The 19,955-nt window shown below is 41.7% G+C and overlaps 1 protein-coding gene across 4 annotated transcripts in view; it reads right to left on the bottom strand.

Annotated features, from left to right (window-relative positions):
* LOC128100409 (cyclin-dependent kinase-like 5) overlaps nt 1–4,958 on the bottom strand; it is a 182,611-nt gene extending 177,653 nt beyond the window's left edge. For 2 of the 4 annotated variants that reach the window (XM_052722580.1, XM_052722824.1), the window contains exon 1: nt 4,843–4,958. The gene's annotated coding sequence lies outside the window, so the exon portion shown is untranslated. Of the gene's footprint in view, nt 1–2,442; nt 2,496–4,842 lie in introns of those variants that run through there. The other 2 variants (XM_052722651.1, XM_052722739.1) reach the window with 2 other exon arrangements.
* Nucleotides 4,959–19,955: the final 14,997 nt, after the last annotated feature.

Genomic DNA, 19,955 nt, shown 5'->3' with positions numbered 1-19,955 from the left:
CCCACCTGGGTAACTTACTGGGAGCCTGTATTGGGGAAAAAAGAGGGATTGGGGGGATACTATTAGGATTATAGCTAGTAGTGAGTACTTGCCTAGAAAGTGCAATACCCTGGGTTCGATCTCTAGCAACACATACACATAAAGACAAAACTGAATTCAACGGGTATCCTCATAGCCTTTATTAGTATAGTAAATTTAATCAGCCAGTGAAAAGCTACAATGAATATGCATAAACATGAAACCAGTGTTTAACTAGAAACAATTATCTCATTTTGGACATACATAATTATATGTACAACTTTCATTTACGAAGGAATCAAACCAATGAGGCTGTGTTGCAAAAAGTCTATTCTTCTGGTTGTCCTAACCAGAAGTCTTGATAGATCCAGTCCCCTATGTCACAAAAGGCCAGGCAGCCTTGGCAATGAGGCCCATCAAACCCAGGAAGCAAATTTATACCTCCAGGACTCCCCAGGCACAATGTACAGAATGAACTCAAAACAGGCTTTAGGAACCACACTCTTATAGAGAAGCAGAAAGCAGGACTTGGAAAAGCACAATTTCAAGTCAGACCGGTTTGGATGGCAATTTTGCCTCTTCTGCTGACTAGCTAGCTAATATGTGCAAATTATTTTTGAGCCCGTCTGACGTATATGAGAAATAAGGAAAATATCTACCTTGGAGAAAGGCTGTGAGCACACGTACGCACGCATGTGAATAAATAATTTGCCACAGCATCTGGTATTCAGTAAGATCAATAGATGTAGCATTATGAGAATTATAGAGCAGACTATACAAAAGAGAGGCTGCACCCAAAACTTAACTCTGCTGAAAAGTACCCCAAAAACAAATATCTTTAAGTAAAAAGCTTAATTCAAACTGTTAACAAACTTCCAAGAGCCTGGTCCCTTTTACTCAATAAATAATTTTCTGTTAATCCCAAATCTGAAATGTTTAACTGTTAAACATCTCTTTAGGTAGAAAGTCCTTGGTCTCAGTTTTCATATTCACTGACAGAACTGCCTCCCAAATTCCTAACCCTGTATGAAGAAATGTATAAACTCAATGAGAAATGAGACCCAGCCTTTGAGTAATTCACTAATGCATTCATTGCCCCATATAAGGGAAAAATTTCTCAAAAATATATAAAATTGAATTTAGATCAAGCATAGGTAGTAGCTCATTCCAGTAATCCCAGAACCTGGGAAGCTGAGACAGGAGGATTGCTACAAGTTCCAGGCCAGCCTGGGATACATAGTGAGTTAGTTCCAAGCCAACCTGGACTAATGATGAGATCCCATCTAAAAATAAAAAATAAAAATCCAAATACCAAAATCGTGAATTATCAAAAAAAAAAAAAAAAAGATTTTCAATGTTGAGTTTAAGGTTGAAAGCAGAGTGGAAACTCGACAGAGAGCTTAAATGCAGACTACTATCCCACTCCACTCTGCTGCTAGAGATCCAATTCAGGGCCATGTACTCTACCTCCGAGTTCCATCTCCAGCTCTAAATATTGTCTTTTGATTGCATTATTTTCCTACGTTGAAATACAACTGACACAATTATCAGATGGTAAACAACCTTTGACATTCTATCTTCTCCTCTGTCAAGGAATTTGATGTTGCCAAAAATAAAACCTTAAGATCTAAAATTACCTGATTCTGAGTGAAGTCTTTTCTAATCAGGAAACAACTAAATAGTTCCTATCTTGCTGGGGTTTTGTACTAAAGTTAAGGATTATATAAAAGATCTCTCTCTCTCTCCCTACCGGGGGGGGGGGGGGGGGGGGGGGGGGGGGGTTCGCGGCGCACGCCTTTAATCCCAGAACTCGGGAGGCAGAGCCAGGCGGATCTCTGAGAGTTCGAGGCCAGCCTGGTCTCCAAAGTGAGTTCCAGGACAGGCTCCAAAGGAAAAAAAAAAAAAAAGATCTTCCTGTTTCAGATCTGTGCCAGCGGATTGCTTTGTTCATTTGAAATGCCTCATGTTATTATTTGACATCAATTTCTTATACTGAAGTGCTACACTCTCACATTAACTGCCAAAAATAAAATTTTATATTAGCACCCCTTCAAATAGCCAAATACTAAAAATCCTACTAAAATAAAGGAGATAACCACCCAAACTGTCAAAATGGAAGAAGGAAAAAGATGAAATTTTAGACAAGTAAGAAAATATTCCCAAGCTTGATTCTTTACAAATTTTCTACAAGCTTATTTCTCAGCTATAGCTCGATTTTCTATTACTAAGTAAACTGAAATGCAAATTATACTGAAAGGCTAACTTTCTGTAAGAGGAGCTGCTGTCATTTCCAACAATTCAACTGTGGCTGAGACTCTCTCACAGATGCTTAGCCACTGTGGAGAAATGGGTTGGGGGGAAATGCACGCTTATAGGAATTTCTCCACCTCTGTATTTAAGGTTTGTAGTGTGAGAATACTGCACCTTCAAAACAGAAAATGCCACGTAAAGTCTGGTTCTTCTCAAATGTAGAATATCTGGAACAGAATACATTGAATTCACAATCAGTCAACCTTCTATTATTTATGTGAGATGGCCCTGCAATTTCTCTCAATGGAAACCTGTCCTTTACAGAACCCCAGGGAGCAGAGAAGATGCCTCGGATTGAAATAACTCCAAGAACATAGAATGGTAGATGGAGTTAGGGCCCTTGCATAAACAACAACAAAATCAAAACCCTGGGGGGTGCTTTAAGAAGTCCCTAATCTTTAATAAATTATAAGACTGAGCAATGACAAAACTAATGCACCCAGGGAAAGGGATTTTATTTCTGAATAATTTTTCTAATATATCAAGTTATTTTTATTCAAAAAAATGAGGCTTAGGAGCTATGCTAAATCAATACAATAAGAACAGTACACTTTCTATTTCTACCTATCAAATGAACCATTGCACTGATTATGCTTAAAAGGCAAGCCAACTAAAAAGGATTTGATGCCCTTTCCAAGAGAAGCCCTCTTCCCAAGTACTCAGAAATGGCAGATTATTAAAGACTCTTGGAATGGTTAACTTTATTTAGTGTGCCTCTTTTGGAGCTCTATTCTTTAATGCAGCCGAATGGTCTTTTCCTCCTTAATCAGGTTCCCCGTACTTGTGCAATGCCGGCACACAGTGTTGTTGGCAGCTTTAGTTCTACAGCTTCTCTCTTCTGGCTCCTTCTCCCCTCCCCTCCCCTCCTTACCCCACCCCATCCCACCCCCCAAAAATGATTTCCTTCCCAAATGTTCTTCTCTCTGCATTTGTCAACAGAAACACCCACTGGTGGTGTCAAGCTGGTAATACTGCTGCAGACTTCCTTATTCCCGTTCCAGCAGCAACGCCAAAAATGCTCCAACCTAAAATAGTACTTTTAATAAAGAATTGAAAAGGCTTCCTAGGTACTTAACTACCATATTCTCGGAAAGATGGAGGCCTTTCACATTTTTATTATTAATGAATCCTAGTTGGGTTGTTAAATGTAAGATCAGACTCTCCCTTTCAACACCAGATAACAGGGATAAGGAAACAGAGCCTCTTCACATTTCAAGAAAATATTTTAAAACATTTAAAAGAATTAAAAACGGATTTACATCTAAATGTTATGCACTTTGTAATTCCAAAGTGTCACCAGTAAAAATGTCTTTTTTGTAACCCTACAGCAAGAAAGAAACAAGCTGGAAGTGTTCCAGAAGATGTTACCTAAAACCCTAATCCTATATTCTATACATATTTATGCATCCTGTTTTCAGTCAAATGCTCTCAGACAAATTAATTTGTGTAATCTTTTATACTGCGTACATAGCCATTACATTCAAACAAGCCTAAATCAGATGCACGGAAAGAAATTATTCTGTGTCAATACTTTCTAAAATCAGCTTAAATTTCAGCCAATTAAAAATAAATTGTGTTAACAGAATACTGATCTGCAACTATTTAAATATCACAGCATCCTTCTAGTCTGTCTGGAGAGATACTAAGGTCAGGCTTTTCTTATTCAAGCATCTGTGCCATACCACTCAAGTGAAGCGAAAAAACAAAACCCTCAAGAAAGATCTGCTTTTACACTGAAATATGCCCAGGTTATTTTTTACCCCAACGTGGGCACCAAAAAAAAAAAAAAAAAAAAAAAAAAAGGTGTCAATTCCAGAAGGACCTGTTCGTTCTGGCAGATGGTTGCAAACCCCAGGATTCAATTTCTATGAAGGTCCAAAGGGTAGGAAGGTCTGAGAAGGGGTCAATTTCTGCTTCTCTGCCAGCACGCCAGTCGTGAACTTCACAGCAACGCCTGAAAAACTTGTCCCGTGGAAGGTGGCAGAAACCTGCGGGGCTGCAGGCGGGGCGCTCGCCCACCCTCCCGGGCAGCCAAGGTCAGAAGGACCGGGGCTACGAGTCGCAGCTGCTGGCGGGTCCCGGGCTCTTTGAGAACTTGGGGGGGGGGGGGTTTCGGGCCCTTCTCAGCGCTAGCGGAAAAGGGTTTCCCTCGCCGCAAGTCCCGGAGAGCCCTGGCCACGGGGGCGGCGGGGTGGGGACACCGCAGACCTGCAGCAGAGGGGAGCCCCGCCGGTCCGGCTTCGACCCCACTGTTTCTCTAGCATAGCCCCCCTGTCTCCTGGCACCAAAAATCCCAGCCCCAGCCCTACTGAGAAGCCCCTCAAGACGCGCAGTGGGTCGCCTAGGGAGACTCCTGCTTGGGACGCCCTCGCCGCGTCGCCCCGTTGTGGAGGGACCGGCGCCGCCGCCCCTTCGGTCACCCTCCGGAGTGGACCGACTGGGTTCTTTCTAGGGACAAACTGGTAGACACACTGCCAACGTGAGACGGCCTGAAGGGCGGACGCAACTACTCACCCTGCCGATTCCCCCCACCTCTAGTGGGGAAGCCTCCACTCCCGCGGCCGCCGTCACCGCTTTACCTTCCCTAGCGGCAGCGACAAGTAATCGAAACCTCCGGCCCCGCCCTCTTGCCGGAGCGAACGCGCAGCCTAATTGCTGATTGCCACGCCCCCGGCCTGCCCATTCGAACCAATCGGCAAGCTCCTCTCCTCCCGCTAGGTCCCGCCTTGGCCCCGCCTACTTCTGATAGGCGCCAATGAAGAGAAAGCGCTCGTGCTCGGGTTCGGGCTCGCGCGCCCCGCCCACGCCGCTCGTTCTTGAATCCCCGAAATCCTAGAACGCGGGTTTCTTGTACTAGCAATCTGCTACGCGAACGCGCTTATGCGCGCTCGCGACGCTCTGCCTGGCGCACCAGGTTTGGTTGCCCGGCCAAGCCCTAGCAACCTGGGCTGCAAGGGTGGGAGGGGCGGTGCTCCAACTGAGAGCTTCTGTGGGGAGGGGGAAGTGAGAGAGGAATGGGGGGGGAGAGATCGTGACTGAGAGAGGGGTGGATGCCAGGGTTGAGGGGAGGGGGGTGAGGAGGCCCGGGAATCCACCTGTCACTGCGGTGGAAAAAAAAAGGGGGAATCCTGCCTGCAGCACAGCTATCCTAACCTCCCTCCCTGGGGACCCTTGCGCGGAGTGGGTGGAGGGCGGGGAGCACATTTCGGGCGGGAGCCCGGGCACTGCTTGAAAATAAAGGATGAAGGTTGGCTCATCTCGGTCGTTGGTTTAGAAAAAAAAATGATATCGAAGTCTATTGCTGCTGCCTAACTGTTGCAGTTGTGCGTGCACGCGCGCGCAAACACATTCTTATGCACGTTCATCTAGCAGCCTGTGATCCCCTGGGGTGACTTAAGAGCAAAGAACTGGCAGCCAGAGGATTCCTTACACAGCAACTGGAAGCGTGCAAACCGCGGCGGCAGCGGCTGCAGCATCAACCCACAACTCTACTCCGGTCCGATGCTCTGCCTTACAAGATTCCCCAGCTGGTAAAAAAGCAATGAAGTCATCGTCGGGCCAGTAGAAATATAAAGATCTTAATACCCACCGTGGATCAGGTTTCCAATGAGGATGAATAGGGGATGAGAGATACAGATATAGTCCCAGTGCACTTTTAAAAAAAATAATAATTTTGTTAAAGACGTTGCAGACAAATCTATGAAAAGCTGCATGATGATTTTGAAACACTTTTTAAAAGCAGAGAGGAAGAATAAGGGTTTTCTGGGTCTTAGGAAGGGACAGAAAATAGGTAGTGTATGAGGTCGAAGACACCACCAAATCAGAAATAGCAGTGTGTAATGGGAAACAGAGATCTTGAATAAAATCCACTTAATCTACTCTTGTCTTGAATCTAGTAATGACAGGTAGCTATGTAATGGGTTTGTCCACTCGATGCCAAGCTAATAAGATTTTCTTTTTCATAATGTGGTGAATATTTCATAAGCAATTGAAGGCATCTACTTTCTCGGGAAGCATATTAACCAATTTTCCAGGTAGGAGTAGTGGATTAACAGTGAGGGAGGGAAAATGGAGTCAGGCTCTGCAGAGGCTCCTGCCTCCTCCAGTTGCAAAATAACAGTGCTGTGACCTCATGCTTCACCCACGTGGAGCCAGAAATCCTGGGACAATCACTGCATTATTACCCCCTGTCAATGCCTTTGTACTAGAAATTTCAGCAGCACTGCCTTGGAATCAAATGAAGGATGGTTTATCTGAATAAATTGAGAAGGTAAGAAAAAAAAAAACAATAGAATGCCCACAGATTTAAGTTCAATGTCGTTTTAAGAAGCTCTATTAGACGTTTTCCAATGTGCCATGCCATGGGCAAACAAGGCCTTTCACTGGGGAACGTTCGCTTTGATCTGGTTTTCAGCACTGGTTTGTTGGAGCCACATCCTGTTCAGTTAATTCCTCTTTTGAGAGAAAAGTAGACATTTTAAGTGTTTTTAAGAAATACCATGCTGTCATTTACCTGAGGTCTTTTCTTATGTAAAAAGAGCAGTAATAGTTCCCTACCTGCTGCTGTGTTAAGAATGCTACAGATATTTAAGGCTGACAGAGAAAATACAGGCTATCCCCATAAATTGGAATTTTAGATAAATAAATAACTTTTAATACATGTATTTTTATCCCAAATACATTCAGGACAAGGCTAGAAGACCGAGTAAGCCTTTTAATCACTGTCAGAATGGAATACACATACTGAAAAATGAGTTGCTATTTATCTGAAATTCACGTTTCAATGGGTATCCTCTGTTTCTATTTGCTACACGGGACAACCCAATAGTGTTACACAGTTATCTCTAATCCTCACATGTCTCAGCAAGAGTCTCACCATGGAGAACAAGCTTCAGAGCGTGCTCAGCATCTATTTGCTCCCTCTCCCTTCTAATGGAACCCCCACTGTTTTCAGATATCTGGCCCCTCCACACATAGAGAGGCTGAGTCCAAATTAGTCTCAGTCAATCCCTATGTGGTTTGATTACACTAAAAGAAAAAGCTTAGCATCCCATGGTTTGAAAGTGAGAGTTTCCCCCTTATACCTTCTGGATGAGCAAGGAACTTAAATACCCCACATGCCACAGGCAGCCATTTTGTAATTGAAAGCCAGCCTTAAGCAAAGCCTATGTACTAATTAAGGTAAAGTTTAAAAAAGACAGAAAAGGAAATTAAAAAGTAGGTTCTTGACAACACGAACATTTATAAAATACCCATCTGGGCCTAAACTTCATGATACAGCCTGAGTCTGCGACAAGGCAGAAGAATCAACCCGATGGGTGAATTGGTAATGCTTGTAGGCAGAAGAGCGCATCCGTAAGGGCCCTGTTCAGAACTCAAATCATCCCAAATCTTACATGATTTTATTCAAAGTTTATGACACATGAAAAGAAAAAAAAAAGAAATAAACAAATAGGGTGTAGTAGCACACCTGTGCAAGGCCAGCACTTGAAAGGCAGAAGCAGGAGGATCACAGCAAGTTCCAGGCCACTCACTCTCTACATAGTGAATTCCAGGTTAGACATGGTTACACAAGTGAGACCTTGTCTCAACAAAGAGAGCAAAAACTAAATATGAGGTTTATGCTATTTAAGTAAATGTCATTTTAGAAATTCATGTCCAGAACTTTAAGTTTTTGAAGTCTTTATCTTTGTTCTCCAGGCACTAAGTTTAGCCACAAATAGTGTGGAAGGAACATGAATGTTGGCCTCAACACTCTGATGTTCTTCTATACTTTTAACACGTCATCTTAAATTGTGATCACATCTTCAAAAAAAAATTTCAAGCAGTGACTTTCCTCTGAGAAGCCCAAGTTCACAATTCTGGGTCTGTCTTCTTCTTTCTCTCTTGATATTAACATCTGTGTTTAAATCTATCTTCCAGATCTCCTTTTGGGGCTGGGAAGGTGGTTCAATATGTAAACTGCTTACTGCTCAAGCATGAGGGGCTGAGTTCATTCCTAGCATCCCCAGAAAAAGCCAAGCCTGGTGACAAAGGTGTGCTCGAAGGTTTGTAATCCAGGGCTGGGGAGGCAGAGGCATGTGACTCCCTGGGCTAATTAGTCGGCCAACCTAACTAATAGTAAGTCCCAGGCTCAAAAAAAGTACACATCTCCTGATTAACAATACCCCTGGCCTCTACATATGTGTGCACATATTTGCACATATACTCATATTCAAAAAATCCCCTCTAAATAAACTCCAACTCTGCTTCAAAAATGAAATGGGCAGTGCATTCTGGCACAGAATTTTAATCACAGCACTTGGGAGGCAGAGGCAGGCAGATCTCTGCTTTTCAAGGCCAGCCTGATTCCAGGACAGCCAGAGCTACATAGTTAGATTCTGTCTCAAAAATGTGAAACTAAAGTTAAACAACGAGGAAATGTTTTAAGATATAGCTTCTGACCACATGAGCTTTTTTCTGTATACTCTGCCTTAATAATACCACCACAGATAGTGAAAGCTGACCAGAGAGTTATCCTGATGTCAGAGGAAGTAAAAACATTGTCACCTGTGCTGTGGATGATTGATTGATTGATAAAGTGCTGATTGGCCAGTAGCCAGGCAGGAAGTAAAAATGAAAAGACCACCTTCTTGACTTATGCCTATATTCCCTTCACTTATGAGGATTGAGGAAGGACTTAATAGTTTGAGGCCAACCTGGGCTAGAGAGTGAGAGCTTGTCTAAAAAGAAAAAAACAATAAAAAATGGGCTGAGGAAATAATGCAGTTGGTAGTGAATTTGCCTGTCATATATGAAGCCCTGGGCTGGATCCCCGGCACCAAATAAATCAGGACTGGTGGTGCACACCTGTGATTCCAGCACTCTGGAGGTAAAGGCCAGATGATCAGGAGTTTAAGGTCATCCTTGGTGACATAGCTAGTTTGAGGCCTGCCTGGACTATGTGATTAAAAACCGAAGGAAGGAAGGGTTGGAGAGAGTGAAAGCAAACGACAGACTAGAGTGCCACCTAACACGATGGAAGGGCAGCTTGCCTCGGTTCAAATTCTAGCTTCGGTTATGGCCTTTCATAAGTTACTCAGCTTCTGTGTGCCTCAGTTTCCTCTTCCATAAAATGAATACAATATTTGTGCTTGCCTCACATGTAGGTGGGTGACTATGAAATGCCTAGCTAATTACTTGGCCCATAGTAAGGACTTTGTAAGCTTTAGTTGTTACTCAACAGGCTCCATTCTGTGTACTATATGTAAACTTGAAGCATTTTTTCCCTATAATCAATACTTTGAGTCCTATTTTATGGCAAATTTGCCTTTCATGTTCCTGTACATTTTGGTTGATTCTTCTGACTTTTGGGTCTTTTTCGGCTACTAAGAAGCAATCCAGTTTAGCCAAGCAGTGGAGCGCACACCTTTAATCCCAGCACTCGGGAGGCAGAGGCAGGCAGATCTCTGTGAGTTCGAGGCCAGCCTGGGCTACCAAGTGAGTTCCAGGACAGCCAGGGCTACACAGAGAAACCCTGTCTCAAAAAACAATATAAAACAAAACCAAAAAAAATCCAGCTTAATACTAGAAAGCTGCATTGTATCGAAACCCCCAATTTCAGAGGGCGATAGAAGAAATGTGATGTGAGAGTAGAAGGAGGGATATCTGGAGGAAGGAAGGGAGCCAGCTAAAGGGAGACAGAGCTCATGGCAGCAGATGGAAGTGGTGGAGACAGTTGGAGAAGGGGATAAGTTAGAACAAACTATACATATACTATGAAAATGCCATAATGAATACAAGAATTACTTTAAAAAGTAATCTCAGGCAGGGGTGGCGCACGCCTTTAATCCCCGAACTCGGGAGGCAGAAGCAGGCAGATCTCTGTGAGTTCGAGGCCCACCTGGGCTACAGAATGAGTTCCAGGAAAGGCACAAAGCTACACAGAGAAACCCTGTCTCAAAACAAAAAAAAAAACAACAAAACAAAAGTCATCGTTAGGAGCCAGAGATACCTGTCACTTGCCTAGTATGCATGAAACCTTGCATTTGATTCCTAGCATGGCTGAACTGGATTGTAGCTGGATACACACCTGGAATCCCATCACTCAGGAGTGAAGGCAAGAGGATCAGAAATTCAAGGATATCCCTTGACTACACATCAAGTTTGAAGTCAGCTTCATGATACAAGAGAGCCTGTCTCAAAAAAAAAAATATTCAGCCAGTTTTGAATTGTAGTGGTGCAAGTCTTTGATCCCAGTACTGGGGAGGCAGAGGCAGGTAGATTTCTGTGAGTTCAAGGCTGGTCTACAAAGTGAGTTCCAGCACAGTCAAGGCTACACAGAGAAACCTTATCCTGAAAAATGTAAAAGTTTCAAACATACATAAACAAAAATCCCCCCTTCCCCATTCCCCCTTCCCCCTTCCCCTTCCCCCTTCCCCCCTCCCCTTCCCCCTTCCCCCTTCCCCTTCCCCCTTCCCCCTTCCCCCTTCCCCTTCCCCCCTTCCCCCTTCCCCCTTCCCCCCTTCCCCCTTCCCCCTTCCCCTTCCCCCTTCCTCCTCTCACCATCACCACCCCACCAGGCACATGCCTAAAGGCAAATGAAGTGATCAGGTGTTAGGATTGGCCATTCCTTTGTACTCCAGTTCCTTAGAGTGTATTTCCAGTTCCCTCACCAAACCTAATGTCTCTGACCAAAGAGTTTGTAGGAGGCAGAGGGGAGAAAGAGTCACTGGCCTTTATCTTAAGAACACACAAAAGAGACTTGGTAAATTGACTCAGCTGGTAAAGGCATTGGCTGCCAAGCCTGATACCTTGACTTCGATCTCCAGGATCCACCTGGTAGAAGGAAAGACCAGTTCCCACTAGTTGGTCTCTTTCTCTCTCTCTCTCTCTCTCTCTCTCTCTCTCTCTCTCTCTCTCTCTCTCTCTCTCTCTCACACACACACACACACACACACACACACACACACACACACACACACACACACGTACACACGTACACACAAACACACTATGTTTTATTAATGATAAAATTAACCCACAAAACCCCCTTTGCTTAGGCTATATACTTGCTCTCACCTAATAAAATATTGCAAAAGTAATGGTCATGTGTGGCCCTGATGTAATAATAGGTCATAAATGGTGTTCCTTTTCACTCTGTTAAATTGTTCACTGTGGGGGAATGCAGTCACTAGGACACTCGAGATGCCCATGGGGTGGTGTTCCAGCCTGTCTAGATTTCAACCTCATGAAAGACCCAGGCCAGAACCATTCCACTAAGCCATTTATGAATTTATAACCCTCAGAAACTATGAGATGACACACATTTGTTGTTTGAAGCCACCCATTTTGTGCTAATTTGTTATGCTGCAGTCTTGACTCTGTATTGTCCTTCTACACCAGAAAAGGTCTCCCTGTGCTGCCCAGTCTGGCTCAACCTCCTGGTTGCTGGGATCACAGGCATGTTCCACTATGCCCACGCTATTCATTTCATTTTCCTCCATTGTTTTCTTGCTTAGCTGAAGTGCATGGTAACTTAATGATCATCTTACTAATATCAGTCCCTTACAAGATTTTGATAGTGTAAAATGATTCCAAATAATACCTTTTCCCTGAATATGCACAGGTAAAGTAAGATAGACTATATAACATATTATCATATCCCAAGATTTTAATTAAAAGTGGAAAAACATTTTTAAAATAACATTTAAGGCTTACAAAAATAAATGAGTCCACAGAATATAGGTGCTAAAAGTAATAAAATGGTTGTACCTTTTCTTTTCTAGTTTTAATAACAGACCTGACTCAATGCAATTTTACAGGCTCTTTATAAGGCATGTTAGAATTCTAGGACAGTTATATAAAAGCACACACAATGGGGCTGGGAATGTAGCTCAGTTGTAGTTGTTAGAGTGTTTGCTTACCACACACAAAGACCTTAGTTCAATCCCCAGAAATACATAAACTGAACATGGTATCATACCCCAGTAATCTTAGCACTCAGGATGGGATGGGAATGATCAGAAGTTCAAAATCATTCTCAGCTACATAGCAAGTGAAAAGCCATCCTGGACTATAGAGCAAAAAGAAGAACAACATCAACAAAATAGGAGTGATGCACACCTGTAAACAAGTTTTCAGGGGAAGAGGTAGGAAGACTGTCTACAGGTTCCAGGCCAGCCAGGGAAATCCTTTCTAACCAACAACAACAACAAAAAAAGAAGAGTATGAATTGAGCTTTATTAGTTTTGAGTTGTTTTCCTGATGCCTAGCATGGGGCATGACAATCAATAAGCATCTGCTGAATTAATCCATTAATTAGCTCATCTGTATTCCCACACATTCACTCATTTCAGGCTCTGTTGACATACACAGAGGGAAATCAGGGATCCAGACAATGGACTGAGAAATGTATGCTAACAGACAAAAAAAAAGTAAAATTAAGATGAACACAATTTGGGCTCAACCTATTTGTGGGAGGTAGATTGGAATGAAAAGGTAGAATTGTAGCCAGCTTTCTTGGACTGCCAGCCCCCAAATCATGACATGGAGACTGATTATTAATGTAATGCTTGACCTTAGCTTAGGCTTGTTTCTAGTTAGCCTTTTAAAAAAGAACTTAAATTAACCCATCTCTATAAATCTATGTGCTGCCTCCAGGTTATTTACCTCAATCTATGTACTGTCCATTCTGCTTTCCTGCTTCCTCCATGTCTGGCTGGCTGGCCCCCAGCTGGCTGACTGACTACCCTTTTCTCTCTGCCCACCAGACCTGCCTATCCCTCCTCTGTGTAACTATTAGCCATTCAGCTTTTAATTAGACCCATTAGATGTCTTAGGCAGGCAAGATAAAACAGCAACATAACTTTACATAGTTAAGCAATTATTCTGCAACACAAATGCAACACATCTTTATATAGTTAAACAAATATTCTATTCAACAACATATATCCCTTTTTGTCTAAATAAAAAGGAAAGATTTTAACTTTAACATAGTAAAGCTATATACAATCAGAACAATTATCAAGCAAGAATTATATTTGCATTATCCAGTCCATTTGTATTTGGCAAATTCAGAGAAAATACTCCATTATCCTGTCCTAGTGAGTCCAAAGTTTTGCACCTAATTTACATTCTATCATAACTAAGGAAAACTGTAACTATAATTATATAGTCTTCAACTCCATCAAAGACCCCAGAAGGATATACTACCTGAGCAAACAGAGATTACAGTGCAAGCCACTTCCAAAACTATAGAAACAACAGAGACATATGACTGCCTGGACAGTTACCCCCAAAGGTTCTTTTGCAATGTTAGGGCATCTATCTTTGGCCTATAGGCCTAGAATATCTGGCAGACTTTTCTATGAAGCAAGAATTTTGAAGGACTGTCCTGCCTTGTCTTGGAAAAGTTCAGCAGTTGCATTCCTCTGTGTTCTGCATCTTCAGTTTGGACAATATACTGTCAGGAGTTGAGGCAAGGACAGCCTTTTCTTGGAAAAGTTCAGCAGTTGCATTCCTCTGTGTTCTGCATCTTCAGTTTGGACAATATACTGTCAGCAGTTGAGGCAAGGACAATTTCTTGCACAAATGGCTAGCTTTGCCACATGGAATGAAAACTCCATATTGAGGTTCTTTGATACCCATCATCCTTTTATGAAGTAGATTGGTGCTGCCAGGGGCAGACGTGTCTTGCTGTCATGAAAAACCTTACATTATTAAACATCTTAAATACCATATTCTGTAGGTATCTGAAGCATTTGAAGATCGCCTATCTATCTAAAATATATCTGTGCTTAATCTTGAAAACCTACCTAATATAACTACAAGTTTGATTATTATAGAAGACTATTAACCTGTATTTCTTAATTATACATTACCTTTTCAAATGAGCTGCATAAGCACAATACTCCAAACAAGAGTAGAAACATACATACAGCATAACAAAAATAACTTTAAATTTGTATCAATATACCAAAATCCATAAAAATATAAAATATTTGAGGTTAATAGCTGTCTTTTTATCCCATATTCCTATATCCCCCCTAAACAATGATAAACATATAAAACCCACCGAATGACAAAAAAACACCCACTTCTCCTCTTGGTAATATGGGTGTTGTGTTCTCTGGACTGCTTACTGTTGTCTGGGTATGAAAGAAATTCCTGGGGACGCTGAAAAATTGAGATAATGGTCAACTCCTGGGAAAATTAGTTGTAACAATTGTTGTCCAGTCTCAGAATTGTTCCCATACAGAGGGATCAGCATATACCTCACCTGTCCTATAGTTTTTCTCAATTTATTTCTTTATGTCTGTAGCCAAGATTTTCAGGAGGTTCCCCCCCCCATCAAACTTGATCTCTATTAATCTTGAAGGAATCCACAGCTTTTCATTTCCTGTGGAAACAAAAGCATAACCTCTCCCCCAGCACAATACATTTTCTGAATTCCACTTTAAAAGTTAAGACATCCTTAAAGTATCTAGGCTGGTTTAATTCAGCAGTCCCTTTTACAATCCAATGTCTCTCAAAAGCTGTCCTTAGCTCATCAGCATTAAAAAAAAATCAAAGTCAACAAAACACCATACAGGATCCAGACTCTCTGTGTATTTTCCATCTTTATGTGGCTTTTTTCCTTTACTTTACTCTCTCTTTAAAGACTTTATTAATATAAAACTATTTATTTTTTCCAATGACTGTCTATACCCGTTTTCTTTTCTTTCTTAAGTGCCTACACACATTTTAAAACACACTGTACCTGTTTTGAGTTTTTTTTTCAGTCTGGACCTGCTTTTCTGTGTAACTGTAGCATTCTTTGACCATATGAGCCAAACCTTAAACTTGACTCACAGTTTTGCACTGGCAGCTGGCTCCACCCCACTATGAGAACCAAGCCTTAAGCCCACAGGCCTGGACTGAGAGTTGCTTTTAACTGGGATCTGTGTTTAACCAGGAGCTGCATTTAACCACCTCAACTCTAAGAAGTTGGTGCCCACACTATGGCAGGCATTTTTTACTTAGCTTGTTGTTTCTACTTAATATGTCAGCTGCTCAAGTGCTTGCTGCTTGGCAGAGCCATGCCACTGTATACTATGAGCACTAGGCTACTAGGAAACCATGTTTTATTTGTTTTTGTCTTTGTTTTTCATTTTTTTAGCTTCTCAGGCCTTCCATAGAAATATGTGCCCCATGTTGGGTGCCAAATTTAGCCAGCTTTCTTGGACCACCAGCCCCCAAATCATGACATGGAGACTTATTAATTATGACTTCTTAGCCTTAGCTTAGGCTTGTTTCTAGCTAGCCTTTTTTAAAACTTAAATCAACCTATTTATATTAATCTATGTGCTGCCCCAAGGCTCATTTACCTCAATCTATGTACTGTTCATCCTGCTTTCCTGCTTTTTCTGTGGCTGACTGACTGGCTCCCCTTTCTCTCTGCCCACCAGCCCTGCCTATCACTTCTTTGCCTAGCTATTGGCCATTCAGCTTTTTATTAGATCAATCAGGTGCCTTAAGCAGGCAAGGTAAAGTAGCAACACATCTTTACATAATTAAACAATTATTTTGCAACACAAACAAATGTAACACATCTTTATATAGTTAAATATTCTATTTCACAACATGCAATGGCTGATCTTGGTTGTCAACTTGAAACACCTGGGAAGAGGGAAACACAACTGAATTATTTTCTGCTCCATATTGGCATGAGGACATGTCTGTGGGACATTTTCTTTTTTGTTAATTGATGTAGGAAGGCCCAGATCATTGTGCACAGTTCCATTCCTAGGCAGACGGGCCTGGATTGTATATGAAAAGTGACTGAACATGAGCCCGAGAGCAAGCTTGTAAGCAACATTCCTCCTCAGCCTCTGCTTCCGTTCCTAATTTCAGGTTCCTGCCCTGATTTTCCTCCATGATAAACTGTTACCTAGATGTGTAAAGTGAAATAAATCCTTTCTTCCCCAAGTTCTTTTTACTTGTGATATTTATCACAGTGACAGAAGGCAAACTATAACAAAAGGCATGAGAGTTATGGAATAAACCTGACCCTTCTGTGCAGTTGCCTCAAGTGTGATGACTCATTTCACTCGTCAGCTTGAGCAGACAAAGGAATGCCAAGACATTTGGTAAAACAATATTTGTGGGTATGTAAGGGTGTTTTCCAGACAAGATTAGCATTTGAATCATTAGACTGAAGAAGATCCACCCTCCCTAATAGGAGTGGGCAACATCTAATCTGTTGAGGGTCCAGATAGAACACAATGAGAGAGGAAGGGAGAACTTGCTGTCTTTGTGCCCGGCTGGAGCATGCAAGTTTTGCCCTTAGACACTTGACCTTGGTCCTGTGGAATCCTAAACATACACTAGTGGGCCCTGACTAAATTACCCTGCCACCATTTCTGCCTCTCCAGCTTACAGTTGGCATATGTCAGAAATTCTCAGCTTCCAATGTTGAATGAGCTGATTTCCATAAGTTTCATTTCATCTACCTGTATCTATAGCTGTCCTTTTAGTTCTCTCAGGAACCCTGACTAGAGGCTTGATTTCACTGACACTGAAGAGAAATTCTTGGCCAACTTTACAGATAAAAATCCAATGCATGCTCTAAAATGCTTAAAGGAATGAGAAAGAACAATAATAATTTTTCATTAGCCAGACTTGTTGCTGTTTTGTCCATATCAGGCTTAGATATAACAAAAGAACTTCACATGCCCAGATCTTATTATAAAAATACAACAATTAATAAGATCAAGACAGTACTTCTCACCCAAAATCTACCAGTCCTCTAGAAGTGTTTGTCAAGGAGCATTACCTAGATGAACCCCAGGACATGGAATTTAAAAGAACAATCACAAACATCATCAAAAAATTCAAGGAGTTTAAAGAAGACAAAGAAAAAGCTTGATGGAATTAAGGGAAAAGAACTTAATAAGAATAAATGCCTGATTAATGCCCAAGAAAACACAAGCACAAGGCTCATATATATGATAAAGACAATCCAGGACTTGAAATAAAGATAGGAACATTAAAGATGACTCAAGCAGAAACGAAGATGGAATTGAAAAATCCAATAATTAGAAAACTCAAAGGAAAACCTCACAAGTAGAATGAATCAAACAGAAAATAAAGTATCGGGACTCTAGATCAAATAAGTAAAAGGATCTAGGCCAAATAAACAAGGAACATGGAAAAATAAAAAACAAACAGAAAAAAAACATAAAAGTCAAAACCTTTGAATTATAGGCATACATGAGGAAGAAGAATCCCAAGTCAAAAATGGCATAGACCAGATCTTTAACAAGATCATGGAAGACTGCCCCAAACTAAAGAAAGATAGAGCTATTCAGTTCAAAAAGCACACAGAACACAAAACGGACAGGATCAGAAAAGAAGTCCCTACAGCATATCATAGTTAAAACTCTAAGTATACAAAACAAAGAAAGTATATAAAAAACTACAAGAAGAGACAAACACAAGTCACATATAAAGGAAAACCCATGAGACTAACAGCTGATTTCTCAACATAAACTTTGAAAGCCAGAAAAGCCTGGAGTGATGCATCCCAAGTTCTAAAAGACCATACTGGCCAACCTAGACTAACATACCAGAAAAACTGTCCACCATAGTTGAAAGAGAAAAAAAAAACTTTCCAAGATACAAACAGTTTCCAATTATTTATAGCCAACAAGCAAAACCTAAAGAAAATACAGGAAGCAATATATCAGGATGAAGAAATGAGTATAGCAAGGAGACTGAGAAGAAATATGAAGCCATAACTACTAAAACACAAAGTACCACAGAGAACACAAACAACACCATCAAAAATCTACAACACGATGACCATAATTAACACACACATTTCAACAATAACTTTAAATATTAATGAACCCAATTATTTCTTTTTTATTTATTCTTTTCTCGTATATTACATCCCAACCACAGTTTCCCCTCCCTCCTGTCCTCCCAGTTCCTCTCCCCCAAATCCCCTCCCCCTCAGCTCCACTCCTCCTCCTTCCATTCAGAAAAGGTCAGGCCTCCCAGAGATATCAACCAAACATGGCATATCAAGTTATAATAAGACTAGGAACATCTCATATTAAGGCTGAACAAGGCAAACCAGTAGGAGAAAAAGAATCCCAAGAACAAGCAAAAGTGTCAAAGACAGCCCCTGCTCCCACTGTTAGGAGTCCCATAAGAACACCAAGTTACACAACCACATTATATATGCAGAGGACCTAGGTCAGACCCATACAGGCTCCCTGATTGTCAGTTCAGTCTCTGTGAGCCCCTATGAGCCCTGCTTAGTTGATTCTGTGGGTCGTATTCTGTGGCCATATTCAGTGGTGTCCTTGACCCCACTGACTCCTACAATCCTTTCTCACCTTCTTCTACAGGAAAATATTCTTCTATAATTTTGTTAAAAATATTTTTTGGCCTTTGAGCTGGGATTCTTCTCCTTCTTCTGTTCCTATTATTCTTAGGTTTGGTCTTTTCATGGTGTCCCAGATTTCCTGAATATTTTGTGTCAGGGATTTTTTAGATTAACATTTTCTTTAACCGATATATCTATTTCTTCTACAATATCTTCAACACCTGAGATTCTCTCTTCCATCTCTTGTATTCAGTTGGTGATGTTTGCATCTGTAGTTTCTGTTTGCTTACCCAGATTTTCCATTTTCAGAACTCCTCAGTTTGTGTTTTCTTTATTGCTTCTTCTATTTCTATTTTCAGGCCTTGAACAGTTTTATCCATTTACTCCAACTGTTTGCTTTTTCTTGGCTTTCTTTAGGGGATTTATTCATTTCCTCTTTAAGGATCTCTATCATCTTTATAAGGTTGGCTTTAAGGTCACATTCTTCAGTTTCAGTTGCGTTGGAATATTCAGGGCTTACTGTATTAGGATGGCTGGGCTCTGATGGTGACATATTGCCCTGGCTCTTGTTGATTGTGTTCTTACACTGGTATCTAGGCATCTGGGTTTGGGGTGATTATAAGACTAGGTGCCAATCTTTGAGTTTGTCTTTGTTGAATGGGTGGTTTTGTTCCTTGGTTTCTGTTTTTGCTCTGGTCTTCTGACCATATTGGCCTGTGGTTGAGTAGAGGGTCTCCACCTGAGTTGGAGGCTAGACTTGTGGTGCCAGGGTGGCCTCTGATCAAGCAGGGGGTTTCCACCTGAGTTGGGGACTGGAATTCTGGTAGCCAGCATGATCTCTCATCTAATCAGGGATCCTTTGGGGTGCTGGGTGCTGATGTGGCCTCTGGTGGAGCAGGGGTCTTCCAATGGAGGTACGGGGCTGGGATAAGGTAATGAGGAGAGGAGGGACTGTTGGAGTTAGGCTAGGCGGGTTCTGGAGTAGTGATGGTAGTCTGTGAGTGGGGGGGGGGGGTGGCGGGAGTCTTGGGTATGGCCTCTGGTGGAGCAGAGGGCTTTCAGCTGGAGGTCTGGGTTAGAAAAGGTTCAATTCCTAATCAAAAGACACAGGATGACTGAATAGATCAGGAAACAAAATCCATCTATCTGTTGTCTACAAAAAAACACATCTTAGCATTAAAAATAGGCACCACCTTTGAGTAAAAGGATGGACAGAAGTACTCAATAAAATGGGACCAGAAAGCAAGGAGGCATCACTATTCTAATGTTTAAC

Source organism: Peromyscus californicus, unplaced genomic scaffold (genome assembly GCF_007827085.1).
Source record: "Peromyscus californicus insignis strain IS unplaced genomic scaffold, ASM782708v3 Scaffold_10__1_contigs__length_136768540, whole genome shotgun sequence".
Taxonomy (NCBI): Eukaryota; Metazoa; Chordata; class Mammalia; order Rodentia; family Cricetidae; genus Peromyscus; species Peromyscus californicus.
Note: the sequence above shows the minus strand (reverse complement) of the source record. Positions and strands in the feature narration are given on the sequence as shown.